This window comes from Calonectris borealis, chromosome 2, assembly GCF_964195595.1.
Source record: "Calonectris borealis chromosome 2, bCalBor7.hap1.2, whole genome shotgun sequence".
NCBI lineage: Eukaryota > Metazoa > Chordata > Aves > Procellariiformes > Procellariidae > Calonectris > Calonectris borealis.
The window spans coordinates 131,179,925-131,207,617 of record NC_134313.1 but is presented as its reverse complement, the minus strand read 5'-3'; the positions used below and the strand labels follow the sequence as shown (position 1 = coordinate 131,207,617).

At 36.1% G+C, this 27,693-nt stretch overlaps 1 protein-coding gene across 2 annotated transcripts in view; it reads right to left on the bottom strand.

Annotated features, from left to right (window-relative positions):
• TBC1D5 (TBC1 domain family member 5) overlaps positions 1–27,693 on the bottom strand; it is a 324,891-nt gene that overhangs the window by 272,048 nt on the left and 25,150 nt on the right. For both annotated transcript variants that reach the window (XM_075143446.1, XM_075143445.1), the window contains exon 2: positions 26,411–26,472. The gene's annotated coding sequence lies outside the window, so the exon portion shown is untranslated. The remainder of the gene's footprint in view (positions 1–26,410; positions 26,473–27,693) is intronic.

Sequence of the window (27,693 nt, the reverse complement as noted above, 5' to 3'; positions counted from 1 at the left end):
ATTCTAAACTTCTTCAGGCATAAGAACATGGAGCATGAAGAAAGATAGAGTAAGGCAGCTAATATGTCCAAAGAAAGATATGCAAGGAAAGTGGAGATTTCCTTTTACATGGGTTGAATGGCTAACCCATTTTGTATGGTTGCAATTCTGTTCCCGTTTCAATTTTATTGGTTTTAAATCAATTATCAGAAGCATCTGGAATGTAAGATAAGTAACTTCTGAGTTGCTGGTTTTTCTTTAACACAAATCCAAATGAATGCATAGACTTTCACAAGAATTTCATAAAGGAGGATGGGGAGATCTAATGCCGCATGAAGTTGGGGTGGGGATGATGTCAGTGAGCTAGGGCCCAGATTCCATGCTCGATGGTAGATGTTGACACCCATTCTTCAAAAAGTTGGGCAAGTCACATCCTGCTGCATGCAGTGAGAATGGCACTTGTACTTCAGAAGTTCTACCTTCCTTTCTGTAGTGTAGCACAGTTGCAATAGGAAACTTAACACAGTGCTCTACCATTTACTGGACTGAACTTGGATAATTTTTAACTGCTCTTCCACTCAGCAACAAAAGAGGAAAAAAGAGAATAAACAAAATACAATAACCCTGGTAGACAGTAAGTGGTGATAGCTGGATGATCACAATTTCAGTTCATGATAACTCTGTCCTTTTGAAATTTGTTCATGCCCAAAGTTAAAATAAGAAGAATATCTACTGAACATTACCATCAACATACATGGCTGCATCACACTTCATAATTTGGTTACTAAAAGTTTTAGCTAAACTCACTATTCTGTCTGACTCAGAGCACAGTTTTGCATCCTGAATCGGTCCAAATAAAGACGACAGATTTGCACATAGCACATTCCAAAACAAGACAGTATCTGTACAGGGGCAGGATCTTCCTTCCTCTCTTAAAACTTTTCCATAGGTGCTTTCTGGAAAGAGACAGTCTTTGCACATTTCAATAAAATTACCCTTCAGCAAATATGTGTTGCCTATCAACTCTACTAGAAGCTGCAATGAAACTGGAATAGCTTTGCTTAACCTGATAAAGATACGCTCCTGACTTCACCATGTTTCTCAACAGCAGAAGCAGCAAATTTCTGATGTTGAAGGCAAGGAATTTGTCAGGCCACATCAGTGGGTTTTACTGAAGTTTTTTCAGTAGATTTAGCAGGAGCATGGATAAAGACGAATCAAAGACGAAAAAAAGGAAAGTCGCAAGTAAAAGAAAATAGACAGGTTTCATAAGTTTTACACACTCAGCTAAAATTCTCAGTGATTCCCCTTCAATGTTTGGGGCAGGCAGTACTAAAGGGCAAGACTTTTTAAGGTTGAGAAATGCTTTGGTAGTAACACTCAAAGCTTCAGACTTCGATCTCACCGGTAACGCCATCTTTGTCTTTTCAAGCACATCTACTCAAGTTAGAGAGCATTTCACAAATCACGTCTTAAGAGAAAAACTGCATCAATTTGCTACCCTAATCTGACCACCTTTAATAAAAGAACTCATATTCAAAACAGCAGTTATACTGAGCTCAAGAGGAAGATTTTAGAGTAAGAACTGTAATTAAATAGGGTTGACTTCGGAGAATTAAAAAATAAGAAAAGTCACAATCATCAACTGTTTGAGACACAAGAGAAACTAAAATAAGGTATAGAAGTTAAATGAATGGGCTATGGTGTATTTCAATATATTTCATGTGTTCTTTTTCATTTTACAATCCAAATACAAAACCAGGTATCTCAAACTTGATTCACAGAAATTATCTAGAATCATGAAATTATTACTATTTTATAAATAAAAATATAATCCAGTCATTAATGCTAGAAAGCATCAGATTTTCATCTCCTTTCAGAGGAAAAAAAACCAAACAAACAAACAACAAAACACACACACACACAAAAAAAACAAACCCTGACCATATTTCTTAATTCCTTTATGTAAACTTTCAATTGATAAGGTAAACTTGAAGAACCTGGAAATTCAACCACAGTAATCTAAATGACCAGCTAATAGCCAAAAAAATAATAGATCTAGTGCAGGTTTTACTCTGTGGCATAAAGTTGTTGACAATACATTCCTCAATAAAGAAAAATTGAATTATAGCCTTAGGGTGGTTTAATTTGGTACAAATTTTGAATAATGTTATATACATTTCCAAAGCAGATGCTAAGAGACTCTACAAGGACACTCAGCTCAATCAGAAGCCAGATTAAAGTTCCATCTGGAATGAAACAGTTCCACAGCTCTATTACAATTAGCAGAGTCACCAATGTCAGACTCAAAAGTTGGGCGATGTGAAACTCTTTCTCTTCAAAATACAGCTATTAGCCCAGAAACCAAACAAGTAGTTCACATACTTTTAAACCAGAACTTTTTAAGCAGTCACAAACTTGTGCTTTTGTAGTTAGGATAAAAACTCTCATTTGGATTATTATGGCCATATGAATCATGAAGATTATCCAGACACAATGATTTTGTATCACCTCTCCCATTGCATGCATGGAGCATTAAAAATCACACATATTTGAGTAGCTGCAATACTCAAAATATCAGCAGGCTGAGAATAGCACAGAAGCTATTTGTATGAAAAAAAATTCAAGACTGATTTTGAATTGCCCTGATCTTTACCTTCCCAATTCCAAGACTTCTTGTTATGAAACAAAGCATTTTCCCAACATGTCATGCTGAAGAACCGTGCCCTAGAGTGATCCATCTTTAGACCAAATAAGAACAGAATTACCTATGAAACCTAATGGCTGAAAGTCAAAGCCTAATTCTTCAGTCAAATATTCAATGTAACAGCATTTTCCTAGATTTAAGCAAAAACCAAATTTCAACTCAAGTTTACTAAAAGAAAGCATGCTTTCAAAGAACAATTCAGCAAACAGCAGTGCTGTTACATAGACAGTAACAATCACGTTAGAGACAGAAAAACAAAATATGCCACATGCCTTAAATTTACTATTTTACCATTTAAATAAATAATGCATCATACAAATAAGCAAGCCTGAATGCGGAAGTTAGAAATCAAATGCCCACATCTTGCATCTCTTTCCCCGCAAATAAATCCACAATGGATAAGTAGCAACACAGACTTTTAAAAAATTACATCTCATTACACATATTTTCATCAAGAAAAGACTCTGTTAAAGAGCATATTTATGTTTTTCCAGTTGCTGGTTACATTAATTAGCCTGATTTCTATTACGACATAGTAAGCTGCTAGGTCTGAAAATATCTGCAATGTTAATATCCAGATAAGAGCAAGTGAAGAAAAGTAACTGTAGCCACTGTCCAGTTAGCAGCCTATGCTGTTCTGCAATGAAGAAGTAAATTTCAACTTCCAAACAGAACAGTAATATTCACAATGTTATATTTAGTACCTTTAATTAGTGTTCAAATACTATCCAGTAATCTCCATATCTGAAATTTAATCTTCCAAATCTTTAGAGAGAAAAATTAACAATCTGATGCAACAATGCTACTTTGTCCTTAGTTTGACTCTTGTTATTTCTGAGAATAGCCCACAAGAGATCTATTGCCAACACCAAGCAGCAGGATGGAGGCATTTCGAAAAAACAAACAGGAAAGTCTGGTGGAAGTCTAAATAGAGAAGCAAGATGTCAAAATTGAGATCACTGCAATCCAAGCAGTGCCTTTTTTAAGGCAGTGGTCAACAACAGTGTCCAAGGCTGCCAGTTACAGCAGAAAGGGCCAAGGGCATCCACAAACTCCAGTACTGATGAAACCATAGTGAAATGATGACTGTATTTCAGTTCCACACATGAACAGAGCAGCCCATCAAAACAGCCAGCTTCCCTATTAATGCAGGTTTTCTGAAAGATTAAAAAATAAAATAGCACCCAAAAATTAAAATGTTAATTGACAGAAAGCAAAGTATTATAATTGAAACATATGTCTCAAAACCTGGGCTGGGGCCACACCACAAGCCTAGGGAGTCTTTCTAGCAGTATCCAGGAAACTATCAAATTCTTCCTCAAAGAAATATCCATGGTGGTCACTGATTATTCATGATAGAGAAATGTTTGGATAGCATGGGTCCTGGTAACCATCTAGCTGCAGTGATACAGAGTGAAACATGTTCCTCAAAAGGTTTCTCCAGGAATTATCTATCTCAATGTTGAGTACATAAAAGTGTTATCAAGATCAGGCAGATATATAAGGCTTTTGCAACAATAAGGAACTATTGACCTCATTTCCACAAGTAGTAATCACTCACACTTTCAATCTTCAGCATGTTTTTTTTAACAAAGGTCTGGACTGCAAAGTAAAGATTTCCACCTGTGACTCTTGTGGCAGAGTCATGAACTTGCACAGCTCTGGACAAAAACAGTGCAGTAACTGAAGAATCTTTCCTTCCTTATTCAAATATTCAGTAATCTAACAGTGAGCAAACAGTAGTTTACTCCTCAGTATCACATTACCTGTCCCCAAGCAAGTCATGAAATGACTTGATAAGGGCCAGCTACAAGCTTATTTAGCTTCAGACCAAGCAAGGGACTGAAAGCACTCAGCAGCATCTCTGAACGATCTCTTTGTCAATGAAGAGGAAAAATATTGTCACTATTCTGTATATCTCAACAGCTTTTGACCAATGATGAACTCTCACCTACTTTAAAAGATGTGACACAAGTCCTGGTTACTGAATTAGAGTGATTTGAGCTATTCTGGTAGAAAACTCCAGATGACTCCCAGTAGCCCCTTGCCTGTGAAATTTCTAAAGTATCATTTCTTTTTCTGCTCCTTCTCAAGATCTACATGCAGCTGTTCTGAGACTTAATAAATGACACAGGCATAGGATCAACAGTGTACCAATACATTATTCCAACTGCTTCCTGTGATCATGCCACCACCTTAAAGCACTTGGAGAAAACCACCCCATGGAGAAACAGCTGGCTGATGTTGAACCCAGTGAAGAGACTGGATAGGGGATGGTCAAAAGAAAACAACTGAAAATGTAATTTAGTAGAAATTTTTTTAATCAAAAATTTGCCAATCTACTCCGTAGCTTATCAACACTCTTACATTCTTTGTTGATGCTAACCTGGTATTTGGCAGCATCTGCAGAAAAAACACTTATCACCTCTTCTGTTAGCTGGAAAACTCTACTCCATTCTAGCAATGACTAAAAGTTATTCAATTATTCATATCTTCATCACTCAGCTGCAGCATTTTTCAAGATCAAATAATAAAATTCTGGTTTTGAGCTCTCTCTTCTGTGCACTTGCTTGACCGCGGTTTAAACTACCCAAAGTTCCACGGGGGAGAAAATTCCCTACGATTAGAAAGACAAAACTCTTTCACATGAAGGACAGAACTTTCTTGGAGGTTGGTCCAAGACCACAAAACAAACATTCCCAGCAGGTAACAACCACCGTCATCATCAAGTCCAAGTCCAAAGTGCATTTCTTGGTCTTGCTAACCTACACATCAAAATGTTTTTAAAACACTTGATACAAAACAAGACTCTTTTGCTAACCTTTCTTCCCTTGGAAGAGACTGATAGAACACAGCACTTACTGCACTGCTGGAGCATTGCCCAACAACACCATGGGGAAGAGAGCGTTGGACCTCAGCAGAGAGGCGAGACCCCAGTCCACCTCGGTAGTACATTTGTCTGCCAACAGTTGCCATGCTCCTACCACCTTCCCTACTATTACTAGTGGAAGTTTACCCCTCTTTTTATACCATTCACTTCACGCTGTTGTTCCAAAGGAAGCAAACTCTAAAAAGCTGACTCTTCACACGTGAATCACTTTTCATTGGCAAATACCTTTACTTTGCTTTGTGGATACCTGCTTTAAATGACAAAGACGAGACAGATTTAAAATGTGGTCTAATATAGAAGACAAAAGGTTTTACCTTTTTTTTTTTCCTATTCAGTTCTATCTTCTTCTGTGTTCCATAGCTTGTTAGCCAAAATTGTTTTGAAAAGTCGATTGCACTGTATACAGTGTATTACTCCTACCTCTAATGGCAGAAATATAATAAAGAACTCCAGTAAATTAGATATGTATGACCTCCCATGCTTGAATCAAGGTTAGCTATCACTGGGATTTTTTTCCAGATATACTCCTACCACAACCCTTAAAATTGTTTCCAATAATTACCCTATAAGTGATGTAAGGCTTACTAACTCTATAATTTATCACTATTTTCAACAGCAGAGAAAAACGGATTCAATATTTGGGAAGCTCCTAAAATTAACTTAATTGGAAAAGAACGTGCATTACTTAGATGTTTACAGAAGTTATAAACTGTCTTTAAATCAATACTTTAATCACTGTATGCAGTGAATGCAGTGCATTCAATGAATCAATGCATGTCTTCACCAGCAATCTGGAAATTCACACTGTTCTTTTTTAAGGAAAACAGGGATAATGTTCTTTACAGTTTGCCTTTAGCACCCAAATTACCTTGACCGCATTATTCCATTCTGCAGTACGCAAAGACAGATCACTAATTATTTCTTGGAGGAAAGCTCTTCTACATCATCCTTTTTTTGGAAATGCATGTCAGATCTTTAAAAAGCAATCCTACTGAGATGCTCAACAGAAGTCATAACGGATTAGATTCCTTTCTGTTTCATAACATGAGGAATTTTTTAAAAGGTAAAATAATTGCAGCTTTGTAACAGCGAATAACAAGAGTTTCACCTACACGGTGGAATTCATTGACAGAGTATTTTGTGGAAAACATTGTTATGAAAAGATAAAATACTGTGAAAAATTTCCTTTCATTTCTTTTCCCATTTAAGGAAGCTCAGATAACTGACCCTATCTTTTCTCGTCCCCAAGTCAAAAAGCCAAATGCCTTTGATTAAAGATGTATACATTTTGAAATATTTAAGTTAACTATTCTTCCTTCTAAAATATATTTAAAATTAAAACCGAAACCATGGCAATTCGTTTTAGGGCATAAAATTATTTATGAAAATTAATTTAAATAAAAACAAAACAAAAAAAATCAGTCTTTATGTATGTGCTGCTATAATCTCACAGAACTGGAGAAAGGCAAAATTAAGTGAAGTTAATAAGTGGCATTTCCAAAACAAACAAAAGGAGCTATTTCTTCACAGAGTTAAAAGTCAAGCCATGGAACTCCTTGCCACAAGACATTAAAACTTTACAGAAGTTCAAAATGTGACCACTTTTTTGGACGAGAGAGAAAACCAGGTGAAAAAAACCCAAACCAATACAGCTGAAAGTTGCTAGATAAAAAGGCACCATCTCTGATTCTCCTTGCCCAAAAGTTTTCAGATCTCCAGAAGGCAGAAGAGCATATGTGGAAAATAATGTCACAGACTTCTCAAACTTCTTTCTAAGTATCTTTCTTCAGACAGGCTGGAGAAAGCAGACTACGTTAGACGTGTGTCTGGCCCGAGTCACTTGGCTGTCATAAGCCTCACTGCTAAAGGTATAAAGAAAAGATGGGTGAAAACCTGGAAATAGTTTCCTCAATGACTTATCCAGCATCTCAGACTGTGACAGTCTCTCAGGTGGGTGCTAAATACCATATCTGATTTTTCCAGTTTTTTTGATGGGGGGAGTTCAATGACTTTCAAAGTTGTAAAACAATAGGAAAAGCAGGAAAACTTGTTCTCCTATTTTAATCTAAAAATAAAAAAATTGTCTGAAGATAAAATTCACTGTTTTTTTGAAGGACAGTTAACAGTTCAGTTTATTATAAGCAATATCTCATAAAAGAAATCCATTTTCCTTTCAAAATGCATTTTTGTTCTTCTTCCCCTTTTAACATATACCCAGCATACTTACCCTGTAAATGAAATTACCTTAAAAAAATTACATATTGCTATCTTTGTGCACTTAACTCAATATGAACTGGACATAAATCATGAATTTTAAAAGTCCTAAAAATAAATTCATTGGTTTTCCATTTTCATGCAAAACTATAAAAAAATACTAATTTTGTACATGTTAAGGTTTGTAATTGCTTTAAAAAATGGCATAAATGTAGCAATTGTGTTTAGCAATAAATATAAAACTACTACACCAAAAGTATATTTATTTGAAAACCAACATTTACTATGGACGCCACCCTTCTTTGGGAACATAAGAAAGTAAAAACCTGATGATTAATATCCATGTAAGTCTAGATGTTCAAATCATGAATAAATGGCAGATTCAAGCCGCACAAAAAATTCCACTGATTTCTGTTACCATCAGATATACCATGCTTACAGAAACTCTCTCTAATAGTAATACAATTATAATAATACAGATTAGCTCCTATAGCCTGTCCTTTCTATACTGTCATCAGTGGTTGCAAATAATGGACACTGATACAATTAAAAAAGCTTCCAGGAAACTGAGTAAAAAATCCTGCCCCCACAAACAACAAGAATCCCTTGACAGAGCTTAGTATGTTTTTCTGGCACCTAGCATCTACTTTCTTGAACTTGAACAGATGTATTCATGGAGCTTTCTTGAAGTTCACAGATCTAGAACTGAAATTCTGCAGATCTCTCTGTACTGAAGTCATCTGGGGAAGCAAGGTGACTGTGCTTGTTATTTCCATCTGATTCTTTCCTGACCTACAGGAGCACAATGAAAAAAACAAGTCTCTACCTGAACAAGATTTGGAGCACGAAAACAAAGCCCTTTTAATTCTGATTTTAGTCAGCATGGTCACCTCTCTGATTTTTCTTGAAAATTGAAGATTTCACTTGAAATTCCAAGCTGAGACCCACTAATGGAAAACCAGAAATAAATATCAAAAAAACCTTTAATTTTTACCTTCCAAGGATTGGAGTTGTAGGTTGTATTGACCCAGAATGTTTAGAATTCAATGTTATTTGGATCAATTAGGTTAGGAAGATAATGGAAAAGATAATGAAAACTTACTGTATACCTGTTAAGTTATAGCATTCAACATTTACTAGCAAGTCTTTCAGCATGGTGCGTAAGACGCATACTTTCACCGGTAACAGAGACATGAAAGAGAATCTCAACAGCTTTAAGCTGACTAGTTGATGCACTCTAATTTTTTAAATAAATGCAACCTTTCCCCAAGATGAGCAGCAATAGAATACGTGATTGTTTGCACAACCAGGAGCTCCCTCCTCCCCCCCCTTTGGATAACACACAGAGTGAACTTTGAGCTCAACTTTCTGAAACTCTCTTCTCTTTTCTTTTCTGAGACGACCAATTTAGAAGCTTGCAAGTAATGCATATAGAATGGCACTACATTTTACCACTTTTTCAGTTTGGAAATACAAATATTTTCAGGGTAGGCCTGGTTCTTTTGTCTCAGAGAGAAGGGTGGTCAGTCTGCAGCGAAATGAGACAATGCCTAACAAGGCTGTTCTCAGTGAGGTGGCATAAAGAAACAGCTGCCTTCCACTAACCTATCCCAGTTCCTTCTTCCTTCACCATTCATCTTACTTTCAGTCTTTCTCTACCAACAACCTTAATCTTTCCAACGTTTTGCTCCCTCTCTTTAAAAGTCACTCTGTTGCTCTTTCTAAATCTTCTCTCCAGTCCTCCAACTACTTTCCTCTGCCTTGCTCTATTTATTCAAGTGTTGCACGCTGAGGATCAACAGGGCCTCTGTACGTGTACTTGTAAATTTAAACGAAAACTTTCTGAATAAAAGCAGTAGAAAAGTTTAGTAAGTGACAAAGTCAACTGATATTCAAGTCAGTCTCCCCGTAACTTCAGCACTAGCTCCAACACAATCCTCAAAACCAGAGGATGAATACTAGTTTTCATACCTTAGAAACAGCTGCTATTCAGAAAGATGAAAGCAAGCCAACCTTTCAAGGGTAGGTTTACACTCACACAGACATGTCACCCTCTCATCCTGTTCCTCAGTGGTTCAATCGACCATATCTGAATGTGCATTATGTCAATAAAATTCTACGTATATCATTGATTTTATCTATTTCACGCATGCAATGAAAAAGGAGCTTAAAAAACGGGGGAAGGGGTGATTGAGAAAAGTAATTCTCTTTCCAACCTGAGGAAACTTTAGACAAATTTGCCTTTGATAATCGACTGAACAAGCTGCACTGCAAGCATCAAGGGATGGTGCAGGGATATCTAGCAGGTGCTGCAGTTTATCACAAAACCGTCTAAAATAATTGGAAGTGACAACCAGCACTACCACAAATGATTTATTAGTCTTTCACTCAGCTTTTCAGCTTCCTCAGGGCCAGAATAAATAATTTACCAACTCTGTATCTTCCAATCATTAATTCTTCCCTGTGCATCCAAACTACATTTAACTCTGCTGGGTTCAGTGGAATTAAAAACACAATATGAAGACTTTTTCCCCCCCAAGTATAGTATTATCTGACTTTATCTAAAACTAAAATTGTCAATCTGAGTTTATATCGGTGACAGAAGGATTAGAGCTAGCAACTAACGTTGAGTTACAAAATATGTGCAGAATAAAATGAAAGTTAAACTGAAGAGATATCAACAATGAAATGCTCCCAGGGGGTCAAGGTGTGTTCTGAAGATATAAAGTACCGATAGTGTCTGAAGATATTGATTAGCATTGTTTTTCTGATCCATAAACTAACATTAGTTACAGACAAACATCTTACACGTCCCACATGGTAAATGCAGGATGAAAACACTGGACAGGAAACATTCAGAAAATAATGAAAAAGGAGATGTGGGCAAAATGGAATGATTAAGCATGAACAGAATGATTCTGTAAAAAGGCAATACTTTCTGAGGAAATACATTAAAGATAAAAGATTTACTAATGCCCTTGTGTTCATATCACAAAAAGGAATAAAAAAAGACTATTATACAAGGCAGAATTAGAAACCAGGAGTATAAAACAGCATAAAACCAAAGTACACCTTCAAATTTAAAACAGAATATATAAGGTACCATATTCCTATTAATTATGTACAGAAAACACAGAGAAAACAAAATCACACCCTAAATCCATTTTTGATGTAAGCTAGTCTTGTCTCATTAAATCAGCATCTATGATTAAAACCAAGATCATTTTTGGTACATAATGTATTGCATTGTTAGAGCAGCATCTGTTTGTTGCACAGCAACACATTTTTCAGCTTTAAGAAACTGCACTGATATAGAAGAAACAATCCAGACTTTGAAGATATAAAAATATTTTTACTTCCAAAAGCATTTCGTACTAAAGGGGTTAATAACATTAATGTGCTAATATTTTGCATTCCAAGAAGAGGCTTCAAGCTGTTGGAAACATGCAGAAGAAGAATTTCATAGTACTAACAGCTTTCTTTCAGTCCTATGGGACTGAGACAACTCAAACTTTAAGTGCTTAGAAGAAAAGCTCTGTAAAGCTATGAAGGCTAATCAATAGGGCTTTCACCAAATGATAATACAGTCTGAAATGAAATAAATTGGCCATAACAAAAATGCCTTACCCTTTTTCTCATCATTAATCTCAATACAGAGAAAAGTACAGTATGAAATGCAAGTCCAAAATAGCTGACATAAAAATGTTTTCATGCTACTGTTAACAATACAAAAAATTTCCACAAATACAGGAAATTTAAGATGATTTATTTGAAAGCAATTAATTACCCTATATATTTCTCAAACATCAACTATTCTTTTTAGTAAGACTGTAAAATCTGTATTCCAATTTTACTGTACAGCAGGGTATTTCCTTTCTTCATTTAAAACACAGATCATCATCTGCTGCAACCAACCACGCACAAGCTGAATTCAATCTCCCAAAATTTTCCAGAGAATGACACCGTTACAAGGGCTGAGTATTTCTATAACTATGACAATATTGTAAATAAAGCAAAACTTGGAGAAACTAAATCACAGGCCAGGTATTGATATCTATGCTTTCCTGCCTTCCCCAGCAGCCAGCCCAAAAAAGCCTTCAAAGAACTTAGGTCTTTACAGTAGAGAGAGGGAACATACTTTGAGAAGCCTACCAAAGATAAAAATACACTTGATCCCAGCATCAGATCAATGAGCCAAAAGTCATTTGCCCTTGGAGTCAGTTATTTTGATTAATAAGAAAGTACTGTGGTCAAATTAAAAGTACTACAAAATATGTTGCCTGCTGCTCATACAACCTTGACATGGGCCCTATAAATAAAGAGATCCAGGAAGCTGTTTTGTCATTTAACTTTTGATGCCAACTTATTATGGCATCTTTCTTGAACAAGCACATGGACTAAGGTTTCCTTATAGGTTAAAAAAAAAAAAAAAGCACACAAAAAACTATGTGTCCAGACTTCACTTCTTGAGTTTGTTCATACTCTTTTGCAAAAGCGTTCCAAAGTGATAGCTGGTCACAGAAAATAATGGGCTAACATAGAAGTTGAAACAATTTTGGTAAGAAAACAGGATTCCATACTTGATCTTTTTCTGATTAAAATGCAATTATAGCTTTTGATATAATCAGAAACTTCCCAAATTACCTCTCTCACATATAAATGATTTAGTAATGTTTTAAGTATGTAGACTCACTTAGACTTTCTTCAAAGGTTAAATTAAAAAAGTTATTGAGATTAAAAAACAGGGGTGAGAAGTATCAAGCCCAAGGAGAAGGTAAATCTGCCTTAATTTACCCAATTAGAAAGTTTCACTGAAATCTTCACTGCCTCTGTAAGAATACAAAGAAAGCATATGAGAAATTCTCATATGCATTTCGCAGTGTATAAGAAACTAACTGCATTTCTTCATGCTCCTATCAGTTCTGGGTCTATCTTTAGTCAATAATGTCTGCTTATAAGAAATGTCCCTAAGGGAATACTGGGTAAATTTATAATTGTATTTATACCGAAAGCAGAGTCATGTTGGCAAATGTCAGTTTTGACAAAACATCCTCACCTAAGGCACAGGTTCACAGATTTTCTCGCTCTCAGTCACTCTTGGTGTAATTTTCACCTCCATCAATCTAGTTTCCTTTTCCCACATTTTTTCATCACAACTCTTTGTACATTTTGACAAAACCTTGAGATGAAGAAAAAGAAAGGAACACTCAGTTTTATCTGCATTTACCATTCAGTAAATCTGTCATCTCCACTTTACCAAAAGGAAGTGAGGCAGAGGAGGGCCAAGAGCGCACGTGGCAGTGCATTAGGAACCGAACTTGCCATCTCCCGATCCTCACAGTAACACTCTCTGAGGTATACAAATCAACAACACATCCATCATTACCATTTTGGCAGAAAGCAAGTTCAACCTCCAGGACTCTCTAGAGCTGCATTTTAACCTGAGCTACCAAAGACCTTTTTCTGTCCATCACCAACAAAAAATGGCAACCAGAGCTAACTACAAGGTATGCAAGGTAAGCCAAAGTTACGAATCCTGCTAGTTACATTTCTGAATAGGAACCTTAAGCAAGAAATTTTCAATAGAGTACAACAAATGAGAGAGACTTTTATTTAGGAAAATGCTCATAAGAGTTCTTTTCCTTCCAAAACCAGTGCTCGTAAATAATTTTAAGGAAAAATACCCACTATAAAACAATGTCTGTAAAAATCCATGCAAGCTATTAAGAATCAGGTAACTTCTTGATCTAATTCATGGTTGCAAACCAAAGTCTGGACAGTCACTAGATGTTGAACTGACATCTGAGTCATCTGAATTTTCATAAAGGCTTCAAACCACCTGAAAACTCGGGGGGGGGGGGGGGGGGGGGGGGAGAACCAAAACCCAAGCAGCTCACTCCCAGATGTTTCTTCAATAAAAGTCATCCACAATACTTGAAAAAAATTGTCAACATAACCCATTTTCCCCCTACTCTTGAAAGAGGCTTTTGATTGTTTGATTTTATTTTTAGTTTTAACATGCAAGTCACTCAGCTAGTCAGCCCAGTCAAGCCAGCAATGTGTAAAAGTCTGATTTTCAAGAAAAAAACCTTCATTATCACAGTTCTTATCTGCAGACATTCAGGTCTATCCTCCTTTAAAGTCTTCTTTTCTTTCTACACATAAGGATCATCCTCAAAGACTGAAATGGATTAAATAAATTGAGATAAGATAGGAAGTGACATTACATAAGGGAGTAAAGGAGGTTTATTATTTAGTAGTAGAAGCAGGCCTCATTCATGTTGCCCACATCTTGGGGGATGTACAGTCCATCCCTGAAATAAAACAGCCATTTTGAGTATATACCAACACCAGCATATGCTATGATCTTTTCAGAATTCTGCACAAAAAAGCGTTGCACAAACCATTTCATTTTGCTATTTCATGCAACAAATAAAAGGCATAATAAGTGTTCAGTGAAAAATCATGCTCTATGTAAAGAAATGCCCAGACTTACGGAGTAACATACTCTTGTAATCAGCATAGCAAAGGCAGCATGAGAAAAAGCAACTCAACTTCTAATCACATTTTAGCTAACAGGTTGGTAGACACAACCATATGGAACAAGTAACGCCTCTTGTACTGAATGAATGGAATGCACTTCAGCTGTGTCTTTGCTGTCCTTAAATTATTAAGATTATGGGCACACTATCTACTTGAGAACAATGTAAGAAAGCTAGAACATTGCAACTTCTGAAGCTCAAATACCATCAAACATGAGGTCTCTAGCATGCTCTGACTGTCCTACTCTAAAAATTTCAAAAAAAAAAAAAAAAGATAAATCACTAAATTTCAGTTGTAGTTCTAACAACAATATATTTAGAAAATATAATTCAAAGTAAAAGCCTGAAAAAGACTGAATATCAGAAAATAAGTGAGAAAATGAAATCTTGCATCACAGGACTTTTGGCAATTCTTCAACGTGACCCTTCCTTCTCCAGTATTCCTTCCATATATTTAATCATCTGTTAGTAGAAATTTTTGTGGAATTGGTTGTCAAAAAGAAATAGATCATGTTTTCACAGAAGCATTGTTAATAATGCATGAGGAAATGAAAACTATTTAGTTGCAATTTTCTAAGCTTTTTAGCAAAATATTCACTCATGTCTTGCTTCATATACAATATCTGGGTAAAAATAAGATCTCTACACCGAATTCCTTCTATCTAATCAGGCCAATGACCAATTCCTAGTATCAGACAAAAAAGTAATTTTTCTTCTCACCTATTCCATATATTCCACCCCTTTTCCCTTTTGAAAAGGAACTATTTTTTCTTACCTTTAACAACTTAATCTACGAGTGGAACAATCCCTTGGGTAACACTCCCTATGAATCCTCTCACATTTGCAGGCCCTGGTCCTCCTGGTGGACTTTAACCATGCCAGTACCTGCTTGAGGAATAATACAGCATGCAACAAGCAATCCAGAGGTTTTCTGGAGTGCACTGACAACAACTTCATGACACAAATTATCAAGGAGCTGTTGAGGGGGAGGCTTTCTGCTGGACCTCATACTTACAAACAAGGAAGAACTGATCAGGGATATAAAAGCTGGAGGCAACCTTAACTGCAGTGACCACGAGATGGTAGAATTCAGCATCCTGAGAAGAGGGGAAAAAAGCAAAAAGCGGGATCATAACCCTGGACTTCAGACACTGACCTGTTCAGGGATCTGCTCAGAAGAATCCCATGGCAGGTGGTTGTGGAGAGAAGGGTCCAGGAAAGTTGGTTGACTGTCATGGATGTCCTCCTCCAAGCTTAAGAACGGTTCATCCCAAAAAGTAGGAAAGCAAGCAAACATGGCAGAAGGTCTGACTGGATGAACAAGGAGCAGCTGGCAAAACTCAAACACAAAAAGAAAGCGTACAGGACATGGAAGCAGGCACAGGTAACCCAAGAGGAATATAGAGACATTGTCTGAATATGCAGGGATGGGGTTAGGAAAGCCAAAGCCCAGCTGGAGTTGAATGTGGCAAGGGATTTGAAGGGCATCAGGTACATCAGCAGCAAAAGGAAGACTAGGGAATGTGTGGCCTACTGCTGAATGGGAACTTGGTCACAAAGGACAAACAGAAGGCCAAGATCCTCAATGCCTTCTTCACCTCAGCCTTGACTGGTGGGACCAGCCTTCAGCAACCCCAGGTCCATGAAACCAGTGTGAAAGTCCAGGCACAGTACACTGATCCAGGCGGAGTAGGATCAAGTTTGGGAATATTTAAGCAAACTGGATGTACACAAGTCCATGGGCCCTGAGGAGATGGACTCACAAGTGCAGAGGGAGCTGGCTAATCTCGTTGCAAGGCCACTCACAATAATCTTTGAAAGTGCATGGAGATCACAGGAGGGTCCTAAGGACTTGAGCAAACCAAATGTCACACCCATCTTGAAGGAGAGCAAGAAGGAGGATCCACAGAACTACAGTCTGGTCAGCCTCACATCAATTACCAAAAGAATTACCCCATGTATCACACTACAGGCTGGGGGCCAAGCATCTGGAAAGCAGCTTTGCAGAGAAGGACCCGGGCATTCTACTGGACACCAAGTTGAACATGAGCCAGCAATGTGTCCTCACAGCAAAAAAGGCCAAGACCATTAGGAATAGCATTACCAGGAAGTCAAGGGAGGCAGCACTGGTGATTTGCCTCTGGGATATTGTATGCAGTTCTGGGCTCCACAGTACAAAAGAGACACAGACTTATTGGATTGCATCCAGCAGAGGGCCTGAAAGATGATTAAGGGTTTGAAGCATATGAAATATGAGCAGATGCTGAGAGAGCTGGGATTGTTTAGCCTTGAGAAGAGAAAGCTCAGAGGATTTTATATATTCCTAGAAATTTCTGATGGGAGGGAGTAAAGAAGATGGAGCCTGACTCTTCCCAGTGGTATCCAGTAAATAGATGAAAGTTAATGGGTACAAATACAAGAAATCACCTTTAAAAGTAAGTTTTTCTTTTACTGTGAGGATAATCAAAGACTGGAACAGGTTGTCCAGAGCAATTGTGGAGTTTCCCATCTTTGCAGATATTCAAAACCCAACTGGAGAATGTCCTGAGGAACCTACTCTAGCTGACCCTGCTTTAAGCTGAGGAGTTGGACTAGATGATCTCCAAAGGTGCCTTCTAACCTCAATTATTCTGTGATTCTGTAGTTTGGTTTATGGGAAACCATAAATTTTTTTGCTCAAGTTATTTGTATTCAACAGATATTTATACATTGCTAGTGTTAATTATATATAAATTAGCAATAGGACCTTAAATAGCTTGTAGGTCTTCACAAATCACTCTATTAACCTTATTTCTTCAAATATTTTGTCACGTGCATTATTTTTCTGGGGTTTTTTTTAAGACTCTGAAAGCATCCTGTGAACTAAACACTGTACTTGATAGCATGATCTTCATGAAATAAACATACAAAAATATTTCTTTAAAATCAAAATATATGCACACACGTTGACACGTATCTTGAATTTAACTAGAGCATGAGTTTTGAACACAGAGGATTTGGACATTCATTCGTGTTTGTACCAGAAGAGTATAAGAACTGTGAAGAAGTCCCTTCTAGGGAAAAATTTTGGTAAATGTTGAGAACCAAAGGCTTACAAGACAGATGAACTAATGGAGGTGTATAGGAGAAAAATTACAAGATAAAATTTGAAATTCTATACACAGGATGTCAACTAAGCCTTATAAATTACGCATCAATTTTTAACTTGGACAACTTTGGAACACTGATGAAACAATGCATCACAGGGAATTGACTTAAGAAAAGTCCTATCATATTGAGCCAAACGGCTCATTTCTTTCAGACAATACAGGGTTTTTTCTGCATTAGTTTTTCTGGTACCTAAGAAAACTGTTTTTAAAATGATGTTGTACTTTCTGAAGAAGATCAACAAAGCAGAAATGAGTACATCAGAGTTAGAAGTAACCAAACATGTTACAATTTGCACTCCTGCTGTTGCAAAATACAGTGAGATAAACTTCAGAGACAGAAAGCGATTATTACCCTGTGTGTTTTACATACCTGGCAGCAGTATCTTTTAACACCATACCTAGGCACTGGTTCAGAGTATTGCTTCATTACTGCCTCCTATCCCCTTCAACTGCCTTTTTCTCACTCGTTCCTTGCACTAGCACTAATGTAGACGGATCAGGAAATTAATAAAGATTAAAACTAACATAACAAAAGAATGATGCGAGCTGCTGCTTGTGCATCCATGCAAAATGGTGAGAACACATGGCTAGGGAAGGGGGCTTAGCAAGGCAACCTTCTTCAGTTTCTAAAATGATTCTCCCAATCAATCATCCTTACTATGCTTCAATTTATATTGTAGAGCAGTATTTATTTAAACAATAATTAGTCTAGTTGTCCCAGAACAAAGATGACTGAAAAAGCACTTCATGTTGACCTAGAAAGGGTAAAATGTTCATATTATGCATATCATTTGCATTTTCAACTAAGGCAAATTCCAGTCACTCAGTACTAGCCAGAGTGTTGGTTTTTTTTTAAATCACTGGCCCACTGTTTTGGAGTTGCCAAAGGAATTTTTTTTAAGACTGCAAACTGAAAGCAAGGTGCACAATCTCTCCTAAAATATAGTCAGTATAAAACGTGCAAAGAACCAAGAACGTCCGGCTCACTTTAATATTTGAATGTCTTACAGAAAAAAAGAAAAAACCCAGACTTTTGTTTTTACAAAAGAAAAAAAAAAAGAGCCTTTCTAAAAGATTTTCAATTATTTCCATTGCCAATGATTGTGAAAGCTGAGCTGTATCTCCCCCAAAACGGCAAACTTACACTTTACTGTTTTGCATTTAACTATTTAGCAATATTGCCTTCCCAAGGTCAGCTTAGTCCTATTGATTAGGTTTATACCATTAATAGCCTTTTATTCTCATTTAGAGCATTTTGCCACGTAATTTTTTCATACTGTTAGTTCACAGTGCAAAATATCTCCCTTTTTCTTTCTGCATGTTTCTGAACTCTGCCCTGTCCCAAGCCACCACCAATAGCTTCACCTTGATTCTCACAAGTTAAATGAATGTAATTAACTCAGTTCCAGATCAGGATACTTTGTCCACAAGAATGACAGGCGAGATTGAGCTTTCCTTCGCAAAGTAAATCTAACTTGCCCTTTTTCTATAGTGCTGACATATGCCTTAAAGCAAGACAACAAGGAACACTCCTACGCTCAACATTACCCAGGAATTTTAAAAATCACCTCTTTAACTTTACAGAAAGAGTGAGTCACAAAAGAAAAAGGGAAGAGATCTTTCAAAAACAGCTGTAGCACGTAAAAGAAATTAGCATGAGTGACCGCAGGGAAAATATCGGCAATAGGCTTTGAAGAAATCTGGCTTGGGTCACTGAAAAGAAAACAGAGGCAGATGCCAGGCTGCCTAGCCCAGGTCACTGCAGGGAGAACAACAGCTGGTTATGTGAGTCTTGCCTGGGACACAGTGTTGGTGCTTGATTCTACCGAGCAGGTTTTTTTAATACATGCTTGATGATTTTAGTATGGGAGAAAAGCTGAAAACCAGAGGGATTTTTTTGTGGGTGGAGCTATGACAAATTAAGCCATTTATTTAGTAACAATACTTGGTTTTATTTTCTTTTTTGTGTAGTTGTACACCCAAGAAAAAGAGTACAAATGTTGACTGGCTACACAGATCTACATCTGAAATAGAAATAAGAGTTTCTGAAGTGCTCTACCAAGATATCAATATTTTAACAGCTCTTAAAAGCTGTTTTGTAGTAGTGCAGATACTTTCAGGACCTTATAGTCTACATTCATTCCATATTAACTGTAGTACATTTTAAGACATTTTATTTTCACATTTGTATGGGGGTCAGAAGAGAGAGTGTCCTCTGATCATCATATCCATGATCACTTTTAGCTGAGAGTTAAAGAAATTCTTTTTATAACCCACCAACCAATGTTCAAATAGACTTAGAGAGTTGTTGTTCATCCAAGGCTTTTATTAAAACCTCTACCATCGTAATTTCTGGATAATGTTACAGAAAACTGAACTCACATTACGGATCCTGGTAAGCAGAAGAGAGTTTTTAAAGTGAATTTTTCCATGATTGCCCAGCTCCCCATTTCATGACTCATGCATTCCTTCCAATCATATTATTCATCACTCCTTTTCATGAAGGCAAGAAATTATAAATGATTACCATCTTGATTTGTCTGAGCACAGAAAAAAATATCTTTAGAATCAATGGACAACTCTACTCAATAGATCAGCTACTTATTCAAAACATGTTTCACTGAAAATGCAGAATATGCCTTCAGATGTGCCCGTAGTTTTACTAATTGTTCTAAGAATGTATTGCATGCACATGCATACAATAAAGTCTTTCTCTAAGAATGAGTCTTAAGAGTAGTACTGTAGACTTTAGGTGATTAAAGAGAAACAAAAGATTTTTTTTTTTCAGGTTGTTACAGTAGTACTCTGAAGTTATTTCTACATTCACTCCCAGGTAGTGCAGGTATTCATTAAGAACAAGTAGGCATAGCAAGGCAAATAGAACTCTTTATAAATTGTGAATGAAAATGTTACAAAAATTATCTTTTGAACCAATTAAAGAAGAGATAGCTTAGACATACCATGGCAAGGAGTTACATAGTACAGAAACAAAAACAGTTCTGCATAGAAACAGGCAAAAAGTAAATTTATCTAGTGAAATAATTGCAATAATTTCATTTGTTGGCTGCAAATTGGAATTACTTCTTGTTTACCTGAATCCACAAATCATATGAATTTTATGTCAAAGCTTATTGTACAAAAGATAAGTTTTGCAGTATTAATCTAAAACTTCCCAACTTCTTTTTTCAAACATTAGAACTAACATAAATATGATCAAATGGGACAATCCCAAATGCCTAGGGTCTTTGAAAACTCTGGTCAGCTGAAACATGGCAGTTTTACACACACACACAAACACACATGCAAGAAACAATATGAACAACAACCAAGAAAGGGAGAATAACAAAGCTCTTTGCATTTGATATTTTTGCAGGTTTTGCAACCACTATAAGGTGTTTTTAATGTTTGTTGATCCTCACAACAGAGTAAGGAACATTAAATCCAGCTATAACCATATGTCAAATGCAAGAGCCTGGGATAAAGAAAATAGTCTAAAACTAGTGTTTACTAAATATAATGCTGTAGAAGAATATATTCATCAACTTCAGTGCCACTATCAGCTTGTCGTAAGTTACGCTCAAATGTTTACAAGATCAGAATTTCAGCTGAAAGGAAAAACATGTTTCAGTAGAGACAAGTCACCACACTAGGCACAGCCTTTTTCATTGAACTTCTTGCATCTTCACTGTATTGCTGACAAGATGTTAGAGGCTCTTTCTGATAGGCATCTTAACATATATGGTAAGATATTATACCTACACGTGGCAGGATAGAGTATGCTGCTGGTATTCCGCAAGTGTGCTAACTTCATGCAAACAAGGGGAAGTTACACTAGCAGAATTGATTTTTAGCTTCTCTCAGCATTGGAGACAGAATGAAGAAGTATGGGTGAACAAGACTAAGCTATTCTGACCACCACTTTGCTAGTAAGTTGCATCTGAGGTAGATGTGTATTGCTAGTATAAATAAACTGGCAAAGTCCTGATGTAGACTTGACCTAACTCATTAAAACATATTTCAATGAGAAGGAGAATCATCAAAAACTTTCTGGATTTGACGTAGATAAATGAGCTACATTTCTGAAGTTGCTGGTCATCTTCTTTTAGGTGCTACTCATTTCCTGCAGTTAACATGCATTCAAAAAACCCACAAAATATTACTTAAGCTTTATATAATATTCACTACCATTATTGAAATATAACTAGTTACTATAATTCTCATGAGGATTTTTTTCACTGCCTGCAAAGTAGGAGGCATTTCCTCTCCAGGAAAGGTCATCTTATGTGGACAGTTTATGTCAGGTGACTTTATGAAAATCATATAGGAGAAATGAGAAGGGGAGATACTGTAAAATCAAAAAATATTAGATCACAGTTTACACTATGAACATCTGAGAACCCATGTTTTGCATAAAAATATAAACCAATTAAAATAGTGCAAATAAAACAGCAAAGCCGCATGTGTATAGCTAGTAATAAAGCTGCTTACTGTTAAAAGGCTTTCATAGAACAGGCTGTTGGGGTTCAATATTCAAGTTAAAATTCACAAGTTACTATGTGAATGTTTAATCATGCAGCCGTAATATCTTCTAATGTTCTTTCAGATAAAAAAGTAACATCTTTCAAGATATGTATATAAATGTACAAATATGTTGTCGTAAGGAGGAGGATATTTTAATAATATGATAGGACGATTCAACTCTGCTATTGCTTTCAGATGTCCAACACAAAAGACCCTGTGCTTCTCAATAACCCACTGTTGCTACCAACATTATGCCCATAAGTTCCTATCATACTATTGCTTCCCATGGTTACACTATTTCCTCTGAAATTCGCATCTTTCTACGGCTCCTGTCTCCCTATGGGATCCTTAGTTCAAGTCGAGAACAACTGCTGCTTACTCCTTTTTGACTGTGCTATAGAGTGCAACCCCAGACTTAGCATGGTAACATCTTGCTGGCTCTGTCTTTTTCCTCTTGCAGACATCCTCTTTCTAGGCAGTGCTGGAAAGATTTTTCTCTGAAACATACAGAATTTCTACTAGCTTCAGGTTTTTTGTTTTGTTGGGTTTTTTTAGCTGAGGTCTTACTACAATCCGTATTTTACGTGAACTTATATTTTAAATAATGTTTGCATCATTTCTTTTTAAAACATCATGCTTTCATCACTGTCAGCTCTGATCAACCCTACAGCCTTTAACACACACTTCCAAAATGCATTGCAAAGCAGCTTCCCTATGAAGTGTAACAGAACTTGAATATTCGTTTTACAAAGCCAGTGTATGTGTTTGGTTACAAATACTGGAGTATTTCTCTAGTATTTCCTTCAAAGGACTTTTTAAAATACTTGTAAAGTTTGATTTGAGAGAGTGCTGATCCCTATTCTGTGAAGCAAGCCAGCGTCATTAGGATGACAAAATCAAGTCTTATTGTGGCAAGAAGAAACATCATTTAGAGACAACAACACACTGCTATTGATTTGAACTTCTCCTTGCCTCATGGGTGAAATAACAAGCTCCTACACACTGACTCTCTAAGCATACCAATAGAGGAGAGAGGGAAGAAAAATACTAAAAATGGCTGTATTAAAGATACAACAGGAAATATATGACTCATGAGATGTAAATTCTTTTATCTGTATGGAATAGATTGAAGAAGAGCTTAATATGGCTTCTGCGATTTCTATGGAGTTAGATTAGAACAGAAATACACCTACCAATAATACATCAGATTTAGGCTTCCCAACCAGCATCTCCTAACTGTTCAGCACCCTCTGTGAAACAAGCCAGCTTCATTTTCATTATCTAATACGTGACTATTCACGTTTTTAAAATGACACCTTATTTTAGCACCCTGGTTGGCCGTTTCAGTGTAAGATGGGGAACTGATTGAGCATACAGCGTAAATTATGCTTTCACATTACTGGCAGGTTCTCTTTAAAACACAGCTAAGAAGCAGTCTGTCAACACGGATAGGTTCGCTCTTTTTCTATTTCTGAACAACAGACTGCAATTTTCAGAAAAAAATCCGTATCTTTCTTCTTGAAAGATACAAAAAAGAATAAAACCATAGTTAGTCATGCAACATCAATATAAATACCACTTTGCACATTAATAGTTCTTTTTCTAGAACTTAAAGCTATGCCTTTAAGCAAATTTGCAAACCAAAAAAATGTAGTGAGATTAAATACTACTTATGTTGTCTAATTGCACCCAAAATTTAAGCTAATTTCAAACACTTTCGTAGCACTGAAGTTAGTGTGCTAGAATTCCACAGCCCATCTCTTAAAACGTGAACAAAGTAATATAACGAGGCATAAAAAATTATTTCAAGATAACTTTTTAAAAATACTGAAGTGTAGGGAACAAAGCTATTTTCATACCACATCCAGAAAATAGATGAGGTGTAAAAGAAATCTCTTGTTTAATGTGACCTTTGGCTGTACTTTCACTTGTCATCATTATGAAGTAGCTACTTTCAGTGCCAACACATAAGCTGCGTTATATTACCCAATAACAGTAGTAGCAAGTCTTTCAGGAAGTGTTTCATACTCTGAGAAACTGGGGGCAGAATGCATTGACAGCACTTACCTTTGTAACTGCTTATAATAGGTCTTATTCAACAATAAGACCTCATTTACACAAGGAAATAAGAGTGACTGCACTAAATTTCATAGAGCATGTTGCATAAACTAGTATATATCGAGGAACTCCAAGGGAGTTCTCAGCTTCAGTGAAAACATTCAAATAAGGAGAAATGTAAATTTCAGATTGGAACTCTGCCCCAAATAATAATATTCAGAGCTTTGTTACTGTGCACAGACCAAAAATACTGCATCATTAAGATCTGCAACATACTTGACTTTTCTTAACGTATGTAATTAAGACAACATTTCTGGAAAGCAAATGAATTTGAAATTCAAGTAAGATTAATAGAACAAATACGACAAATTTACGTTTTATACAATGGTGGCAAGCTGCAGAATAAAAGTTAGTAGCTATCATTATCTAAAGCTGTTCATCTAACACCGTAGAGAGAAAAACCATTGATACATACTGTACACACATTTTTATCCATGTATATAAATCAAAGGAAACAGCTTCCTTTAAGGCAAGCATATGAAGATACTAAAGCAAGATACAAATTAAATATTCATACATTCAATATTTCAAAATAAGGAATTTGGATATACACATGCATAATTTAAGTTCTATAGTGAAACCTGTCTACAGAGGCCATTTCTACTGTATTTCAACAGCATTGAAACTTGAAATGTACAATGCAGCCTTTCCATGCTGTGTTAAAACTTTAAAGTATATAGTAATTCATTTCAAGCACTAAACATAGAATAAAGGCCACGTTATGCACACGGCACTTTTGCAGAGGAACTGCTGCTTTGCCCTATTCGTTACAGCTCTGAAACAGGGCTGTCAGTCACAGCGCTCTCCTGCAAGGTGGCTTCAGACTGCTCAATGAGTCACTCATTAGGAACTGAGGTCAAAGAGGCAACTTCAGAAAATCTGAAAAACCCATCAGAATTGACTCCGAGTCAAGTTCTGATCCCAGGCAACTGTTTTAAACTCCGTAGAGCTGGTGCTCATACGTGAAGCCTAAAATTGGCCCCTTACACTGCTTTTATACATTCACTCAAGTCTCTCTGGAGTAAAAGATGAGATTTCAGACCTTTTTAATTGGCAAAAGAAAGCAACACAAAAACAGGCTTCACAACATGTTGTGCACTAGGATGATTCTTTGTGAACATAGAACCTGAGAGTAGTTTACATACAACAACACAGCCATGTTAAATTTTTGGAGCTTATAAATTCCTATGCATGCAAAAAACACTGTGGGGAAAAAAAAACCCTACTACCCACCTTCCGCCCTTGACATGTACCTTCTTCTGCATGCGTCTAAAGATACCACCATTCCTCCCCACATATTTAAAACCTTGCCACTAAAAATGAACTCTCCATATGAGTTATTAATGTGAATATTTTTCTTATTAGAAGTTAAATGCATTAGTTCAAATATCAAGAGTCTAATTTAAAAAACATCCATTTTATTGGGACAAAAATATCTCAAGTTAATTTTAAGAATAATTAAAAAGTACTTATTAAGGGGAAAATAGAACTACTCTGTTTCTACACGTTTTAAAGTAAACATTTATCTTTGCTCCTTAAAGGTCACTCATTTGATCTTGACACATCTATGAAATAATAGAAGCAAAAGCTAAATAAGTAGAAAAGCGTTATTAAGCAATATAAAGCTAAACAAAATTAGTATCTACATGGTAAATTACTTCATTGAAACCCATCTATGGATTCTGCAAAGAATATACTTTTGCCTTAGAGCTAGTACTTTAATTTTCAAGAACCAAGGAAAAAAAAAAAATCAAAACTAGTCAGTAACAATGCAGCGTCGAAAAGCAATAAACTCAAAATTAAGTTATAAATAATTTAAAGCATGTCATGAAGATGTATTAATAATTCATCAGATAAATAATTTACTAAATAATCAAATAAATAAATAATGAAATACATAAATAAATCAGCAAATAAATAATTCTGCAAAATAACCTAAACAATAAGTCACTAAAACAAATGACAAACCTACAAAACTACAATGATTTTCTAAATTCTGATAGTTTTAAATAAACAAATGTATATAAACTAGATCAATCTTTGGTGGATAGAGAAATATTTTTCACTGCTACTGGTAAATTCCTGATTACGCTGCACAAGGATACAATTTTAGATTTTACAAGAGTGCAGTTTTTCCCTTGTAAATTATTAACGATTGCTACAATACATCCTGCTCTGTATTTTACACGTAATCCCTTTATGTAGCTCATTTTTCCCCCAAAAAAATGAACATCTCTTTACAACAGTCTTAATTCATGTATTTCTTTTTTTTCCTGGGTGCAGTACTTACAATACTGCAATAGCCTTCTTGGTGGTTCTCTCACTGTCTTCTGCAAACCTTCAGAAGTTTTGCTGCAGGGGGAAAACAAGTAGAATAACCTTAATTATTACAGATGGTATCTCATTCATTAGCAGATGATAACATTTTATTTGAAAGCACAAGAAAAGCTGTTTCATAATTCTACAAAGCAACTTAATGTGAAACAACCATTACAGTTTGCAGACTACCGAAAGTTTTTAGAAGTCTTTGGTGGAACGAGTTCAAGCAGACTGAGGCCTGTTTCTTGTATTTAAGCTGACACACAATCTGTGCAAACTGGCACTAATTCAGATGTAAAGACAAACCACGAGAAGGACAAAATACTTGGCTGACATCTAATGTTATCCTTGATTTTGGAAGTTCATAGTCCTTGAAAGAATACAGTGAGATCATTTAATTCCACTATCTAAGTACATTCACAATTTAATTAGAACACTGCACTCCAAAGCCAACACTGGCACCCTAAAGGTCAAAATCCACTCATTTCCTGAATCAGTTTTCATTCTCCATTTATTTTAATGAACAGTATTGACAGTCGCCATAGTTTTCTTCAAAGTGGTATTCTGTAAATATAGGAGTTAAAGAAATGTGCCAGAAGTGTAATCATGTTATCAATTTTTATCCATTCTGTCAAAAAGGTTTATTTGCTTTCTTCCGTAACACGTTACAGGAAAGAGAGAGACACAGTTTTATAAACCATGCCACTGACATGGGTTGTTGATCTCTGTACAGGACTGTAAAACCAAATGAATATCAAACCTGAGGTTATATACGGTATATATGCATGGTTTTTTGCTACCTGATTCAAAGGAAATCAGCATGCCGTGTTGTTTCTGCTGTAAGATCTCAAATGGTTGATGGTGTTGCTGTATTTCAGCGTTTAAAAGCATAAAGGATAATTTACTCTTAAAACTACCTGGGCACATTATATTTAACAAGTCTTGAATTCTCTTCAGGGATTATAATAAGGAAACACTTTGCTTCATCATAAATTTTATATTTATCTTGGCTAAACACCCTCCTTTGGATAGACTGCCATGTTTTGTCAAGAAAAATCAACACAGTGGAAATGAAGTACTTGTTCTGTTGTGTGGTCATTCAAAAGAGTATGTAGAAGTAATGTAAACGTGCACCAGCGCTGCTGATAATTTCACGCTCTCATACACTCATTTCAATTTGCTTTAAAAAGGACTATTCCTCCTGGCTAAATATAGTCATCATGAAAAAGCATACCTCCCCTTTGAGCTAATAAC